The following is a 7,314-nucleotide window of genomic DNA, read 5'->3' as shown; positions in this document are numbered from 1 at the left end:
GCTTCTCTCTGCCTATTAAAGAAATGAGGGGTAGAAAAGACATGATATTGTACAGGGAGTTCTGACGTAACCACCCTCCTATTCCAGAGAACTCAGGATCTCTCTTGAAGTATTTAGTCTCATTAATGAAAAATAAAATGGGCTCAAATGGAAATTCAAGCAGAATTTAATAGAGAAACCCCAGAACGAGCAAGATCTATGTTTCGCGACTGGCAACAGTAAAGGAAGAGGATAGAGAAGAAAAAGGAGGGGAGTGAGCTATGCTATTTAAATAAACAGGCATAAAGCTTAGCCACATGATGGAGAGGGAGACTGTAGTGAGAGAGACTGAGAAGCCCAAAGTACTAGGGAATTTAAAAGCATATGTAGGCTCTGGCCTACAACAACAACAACAATAACAACAAAAAGTAAAGCTACAGAAAGGGATAGGAGCAGAACTCAAGAGAATCTCGAGGTGGCTCCTGGGGACTGGACTAGGGGTTCTGGGAAAGAAAGGCACATTTTCTTCAAGCCAGTCACCCTTTCTAGGGGTGCTTCTTTAGCTGAGTCCTTGACATGTCCGAGGTGGATTAACTCTTAAGGGAGGAGACAAGAGTGAGTCTTCTCTAAGAGGAAGATTTGGTCGTTTATTGTAACGATTACAGTAGGAAGCTGAGACATCTCCAAATAATAAATTTCTTAGTCTATGAAGAAAATGAGATGGCAGCAGAGTCAACTGTGAAGATTTTGGATAGATCCTTTGATTTCAATTGTTTTATTTATTTGTGCACATGAGACGAAACAAGGACCAAGCATAGTCAGAAAAGAATATACCTCTTCTGATTGTCTTTAGGCCTCACTTCTGTTCCTGGAACCATTTCCTTTATGATCCAATCTATGTATTTTTGTGTGGGGAAGGGACAAGCACAGAGATGCCCTAGGTTTGTTGGTATTGGGTGTCTTCACGGGTCACTCTCCAACTATTCTCTTGAGTCAAAGTCTTTCCTTGAACCCGGTAGTCACTGATTGTCTGCACAGTCTAGCTAACAAGCCTGGGAATCTGTATTTCTTATCTTCTGCTCCAACCACTCAGTATTAAAATTACAAACATGCATGACCATGCCTGACTTTTTAAAATGGCTATTAGGGGTCCCAAACCCAGGTCCTCATGCTTGCACAGGAAGCACTGTATCAACTGAGCCTCAGGCCCTCTGATGTAGTATTTTAGATTCAAAAATAAATCTTGCATTTCTGACTGAAAATATTGATGTTAAGAACCCAAGGCAAGCTGAAGTAAATGATGGGAAGCTCAGTTTAATAGGCTGGATATCAGGGAACAAATCTAACAGCACCAGGATGACAGGACCAGGATGAAGACAATGCAGCAGAGGAAGGAGCTTTGCTAGAAAATAGAAGCATTTAGATTCAAGTCCCAGTGTGTGTGTGTGTGTGTGTGTGTGTGTGTTTTATACTAGAGACAAATACGCTCAGAAATCAGGAGAGGATTATCTGTGGTCTAGAATAGAGAATAATGTAATAGCTTAGCTGAAGATGGAGCATCGTAGATCAATAAGGAAAAGGCTCTCTTAGGGTCTGGGCTTGAATTAATATGAGATAGCATGAATGAGTGACGTCTTAGCTCCCTCTTTTACTGCTGTGACAGTATCTGGCCAGAGGAACTTAAAGAAGAAAGAGTTTAGTTTGGCGTCACAGTTAGACGGTGCAGGAGCTTGGGACAGACATTTATTCACTCGGCATGTGCAAGCAGGAGGCTGTAAATCATGAAGGGTCCTGCTCAGCTAGCCTTCCACTCTTTAGACAGTCCGGGACTCCAGACTGTGGAATGGTGCGGCCTTTATGTAAGATGGGTATTCCCACCTCACTCAATCTTCCTTAGGATATCCTTTATAGACTCGCCAGAGCTGTGTCTGCAAGGAGATTGTATACACTATGAAGTCAGCAATCAATATTAGACATTACAAGTGTTAAACAAAGCAAACAAGCAAGCAAACAAAGAAAAAAAATATCTCAAGATCTCCATATATTCCTGAACTAGCTCAGGAGTATTAGAAAATATTTGATATTTTCCTCAAATGTATAATAATGTATTCCACACTCCCTTTGGATAATACAAATATTGAATCTACTAAAACTAGGCAATCATTATTAGAAAATGACAGAAATGGAAAAATTTGGACCAAAAAAAGTGGGAAAGATATTTTACCCTTTTATGCCCATGGTTTACAAACTTGAGGACTCTTGACCTGATAGCATAGGAACAACCTATGGCAATTCAGGGGAGTGATTTGTTACTGTATTGCTAAATGGACGTTAGCACTTGAATGTGAAATGCTTCAGAGGAGGCTCATGTTATGGTTCACTTGGACCCCCAGCTAATAAAAGTATTGTTTTGGAAGGGTTTGGAACCTTTAAGAGAAAATCTATTGGAGGACATGGGTCACTGTGGGAGGGCACTGAGGGTTATAGTCTGGTTCCATTTCCTGTTTGCTTTCTGCTTCCTGGCTGTTTGTGAGCTTACTTTTTTGCCGTTTGTCTTTTCTGGCTTGATGCACTGTGCGCATCCCCTCAGCTTCGAGCAGAGTAAATGCTTCCTCTCTAAGGTGTTCCTTGTTGCACATTTTGTCACACCAAAAAGAAAGCAAATTAGTATAAAGTGTGGCAAAGGTTAGGTTAGTTCACACCTCCAAACCTTGGGTTTTATCCATATAATGTTGCCAGCCAGAAGTAATGGAATGGTTTGGCACCTTTCAGTTTCAAGCCACTCATGCTTAGTCATACACATAAAGTAACTTTCCAAGGCCGAGCTGAATCGCTGCCCACACCCCCACACTTCTGTAGGGACCGGAAGTGTGCCTCAGGAGAGCCTAGTTTGAATGAACCCAAGAGCTGCCCACGTTTACTCAGAAACATGACAACTGCCAAGGTGACTTTAATCAAGAGGGCAGATCCAACTGAGCCCAGAACAATATTTTTGAAATAAAGCATTTTTTTTAAAAAGTTGAATTTTTACTTTTATTTATTTTTGTCTCCAGATGACTTTGTCACTGGAATCTGGGTATTTTGGAGAAAGACAATCCAACCCAAAGACTGTGGAACTTTGAGGTGGTATGGTAGAGCAGACCAAAAGTGGGTTAATATCCTCCCAATAATCTGTAGTGTTTTAATCTGAAGGGATTCTAGCCAGCCCTAGCATGGCAAACATGGCTCTGGTGTGCCTTGCCCTTTTCTCCTATCCTCTCTGCCTTGTTAAGAACCTTTAGATTACATTCCTAAAACTAGCTCCCAAGGCCTAGTCCCTTACTTGGTCACAACCAAGGTCTAGTTATCAAAGTATTGAAGTCCAGCAATCAAAAATTCCCTTTGGCTCACCTAATTAACGTGCCCAAATAAAATTATCCATTTCATTCTACACGGGGTGTTTCCTATTTCTTGTGGACCACATCTATCTCCTCTCTATCCAGAGGCAATCCTTTCCCCTTTCCTTTCCTCTTTCTTGTCCCCTTCCACTTCTCCTTCTTCCTTTATTCTCTGTCTTTGTCCCTTATCCTTGGCTTCTATCCCTGCAAAGCAAATAAATCTCCTTTGTGCTGAGAACTTAGTCTTGGCATATCTTGAGCTGACTCCGAGGTTCTCTACAGAATCTGTCCTGTGTTACCTGGATGCTTTGTTTATGGTGACCTTCTAGCTGTCTGAAAAAGCTGGGAAAGGTGAGGTTACCTTTGAGGATGCTGAGCAAGATTTTGGATAGACTACAATTCACCAACATATTCTAGTTTACTTGGATTCAAAATTTGTGAAATTCCATTTTGGAAAAGAAAGAAAGAGATACTTTAAATTTGCAGAGTTCACTTTTTTTTTGTTAGAAGTACTCTTAGAACATGGGAAGCAGCCGTTGTCCAACGAGGCAATGCCTAGATAGACAGGAAGAGTCACAGTCATTTGGCTTCCAAGATACCATGGTTACCATCTACCCCTATGTCTTGACTACTTTTGTTGAAGAACTTCTGAATCCCATGTAGTTAGTTTCTCTTATTGCATTTATTTTTTTCCTTATCAACAAACAAGGAACTCATTAGAAAGAGCAAAACATTCTGTCTGGTGATGTGGGATTTCCCTCTGTATTCTATGATTACCATTAATGAATAAAGAAACTGCCATGGCCCGTTGATAGGGCAGAACTTAGGTAGGCAAGGAAAACAAAATGGCATGGTGGGAGAAAGGAGGTGGAGTAAAAAGAGAAGTCATGCAGCCCTGCCGAGACAGATGCCAGAACTTTAGCTGGTATGCTATAGCCACGTGGCGATACACAGATGAGTAGAAATGGGTTAAATTAATATGTAAGAGTTAGCCAATCATAAGCTAGAGCTAGTGGGCCCAGTAGTGATTTAATTAAAACAGTTTATATGTGATTATTTCAGGGCTAAGTGGCAGGGCACTAACCAGTGGCTTCCCCTCATTACAACAGTCTGGCAGCAGGAAAGATGTGGAGGTGATTAAGGAGTAGTTGGTTACGCCCTCGGAAGCTGACATCTTGTTTCAGTTAGTAGTTTTATATGTGCCAATGGGACATATGACCTGAGAAATCGAGCACATTGCTTCCCTTGAAGAAGGAACTCTGTCCTTCAACTTGACTGAGGTCCAAATACAATACACAGATACACGGCCTCAGGTGAGACAGCTAGGCCATTTCTATAGCTTGCTAAGTCAGCCTGCAGGTTTCCTTTGAGTTTTGTTGCAGAAGCTGTTGGAGTCATTGCTGTGTGCCTTGCAAAGACTCGAATCTTGTAAAGATCTCATAAGGAATCAAACACAGAATCGACGATCAATTGGCTGATTTGTGGGAGAGCACTTGTATAAACAATCAGTTTCAGAAAATGCTCCACCATGAAGGTTTCTTTGTACTGTACAGAGATTTGCTGCCACAGTTACTGGGAGTCGTCCTGGAGAAGGCCATAGACCTTAGAGTGAATGATTTTTGTGAGTGATAAATTCATGCATGAAGATAGCTCAGTCCACTCGCAGCAGAGATTTTTGCAAGAGGCTTTCAGAGGATTTTCACCAATCCCTTAGAAATTGTCAAGATTTGCTTGTAAGTGGCTGGAGAGATCACCACTGGCCCCAGGATCAGCTCTCTGTCTGTGGGATGAGATCTGGGATGTTTTTGGCATTTACACGGGTGCCAAAGCATGCTTTCTTTGGGACATTCTTTTCTTGGCCATCTACTTCACATGCTGTGACCATGTGAAGGCTTCGTTGGAAATGTAGATGGACAGCCTTCTCCTGATCCTGACCATGTTGGGGCTATAAATTGGGAATTGCAACATTTGAAGGGATTGAAAACAAGTTTGGAATTTATCTACCTCTCTTCAAGCCATGAGCATCTACCTCAAAAGTGACAAATGGGGGCCAGTAGGAGGATTGACCTGGGATGTGGCTATAAAATGGTTGAAGCTGCAATAAGTACAGTCTCTGATTGAAGCATGACTTCGTCGCTTCTGCATTAGTCTTATTTAAATTCAGGTCAAGACTTTTTCTTTTCCTTTCGTTTTTTTTTTTTCTTTTCTTCTTTGGAACAGGGTTTCTCGGTAACAGCTTTGGCTGTCCTGGAACTCACTCTGTATACCAGGCTGGCCTCAAACTCACAGAAATCTACCTGCCACTGCCTACCAAGTGCTAGGATTAAAGGCATGCATCACCACAACCTGGCACGTCAGGGCATTTTAAATATCAAATGCAATCAGTCATTTTCTGGATTTTTTTTATACATTGGATCTCGATCCACATTTTATGTTTGCATGTTTTCTTTACTGGGTTTGGTCAATGCTAACATGATCTGGAGTAAGTCTGAAGGGAAATGAGGGTGGTTTTCTACCTGGACTAGGATGATGGACTCGTTGAGGCCATTGAAAAGCAGCCATCTTTTCTTAAGCAAGGAAAGCAAAGAGTTCTGAGAATGAGTAAAGCAGTATAAAAGTAGGCATATATTAGTAAGAATGAAAAACACTATAATAAATGATGATGATGAAGAAGATGATGGTGATACCCCAATACCCAGCCTGGATTCAAATTTTAAATATGAAATATTTGGTCCCAATATGGAAGATATGTAGTAATCATATTTTCTTACTTGTACCAATCTACTAGGGAAAACTTTTGAATTTTAAGGAAGTGTTTTGGCATTTTCTTATAGAGACACTAAATTTTTATTTAGTTTTGGGTGCTTTGTATCATGGTCATGTATTTGTGTGTTTGTGAAGAGGTAAATAAACTGCTTTTAAAATTAAACCCTTGGCTCATAGAGACTGAACCGACAACCAGGGAATCTGCATGGGACTTCACTCTGCACATCTGTTACAGTTGTGCAAACTTGGCCCTCTTGTGGGACTCCTAACAGTGGGACCAGGAACTGTCTCCAACTCTTTTTTTCTTTTAATTTGTTATTTATTTATTTATTTAGTCTCCAACTCTTTTACGGGCTTTTGGGAACCTACTCCTCATACTGGGTCATCTTGCCCAGCCTTAATATATGGGGAGGAGCTTAGTCTTACTGCAACTTGACATACAATCTTTTGTTGATACTCATGGGAAGCCTGCCCTTTCCTAAACAGAAATGGAGGAGAAGTGGATTGGGGGTGGGTGGGAATAGAGGGGAGTGGGAGAGGGACTGGGAGGTGAGGGAGGGGAAACTATAGCCAGGCTGTAAAATAAATAAATAAATGGATTTATTAAAAAAATGCTAATCCCCTCACAAACTTTCAATATTAATTTGCCTAGAAAGCTCTCCTTCTCAAGACAGGGTAGATTCCATCTCATTACCCAGGCCTGAAATCAGCTGCTTTTCTCTTGTTTCTTTCATTGCCCACTCTAGCTAAACCTTTCTGCTTTACCTTTTTGTAACCATGTGTTTTTCTGCCAGTCCACTGTCTACAACAGTCCAGTTGTTCCTCAGTGTGTCTACAAGGACGATATCCTTGTTCCACGCAGTCCATGTGACTGTATCTGGATTGACATGGTCTTCCCTCACCTGCTGTATCTTACTCTTTCTTTCAGTCTTCACATCCCTGGGTAACCTGTCTGGTCAATCCAGGCACCATCACAGAGGTTAGGGCTGCTCCTCGCATCTCATTACCTTAGCAGGACTCTGGTGGTACTGCGGTAGGATTTGTTCATATATATTGTACTTTGTGGACATGCAGATGAGCTCCTATAGTTTCTACACAAAGCTGAGATGATTTATTTTTAAAATATTTTCATTAGTGTTTTGGTAAGTTGATAATTGCACAATGTAGTTTGACTATATTTACCCTCCATGCC

At 41.2% G+C, this 7,314-nt stretch overlaps 1 pseudogene; it reads left to right on the top strand.

Moving 5' to 3' along the window:
- Nucleotides 1-2,908: 2,908 nt before the first annotated feature.
- On the top strand, nucleotides 2,909-5,396 carry LOC142857046 (electrogenic aspartate/glutamate antiporter SLC25A13, mitochondrial pseudogene; annotated as a pseudogene).
- The last annotated feature ends 1,918 nt before the right edge of the window (nucleotides 5,397-7,314 follow it).

This window comes from Microtus pennsylvanicus, chromosome 9, assembly GCF_037038515.1.
Source record: "Microtus pennsylvanicus isolate mMicPen1 chromosome 9, mMicPen1.hap1, whole genome shotgun sequence".
NCBI classification, from domain to species: domain Eukaryota; kingdom Metazoa; phylum Chordata; class Mammalia; order Rodentia; family Cricetidae; genus Microtus; species Microtus pennsylvanicus.
This window is presented reverse-complemented; position numbering and strand designations above follow the sequence as displayed.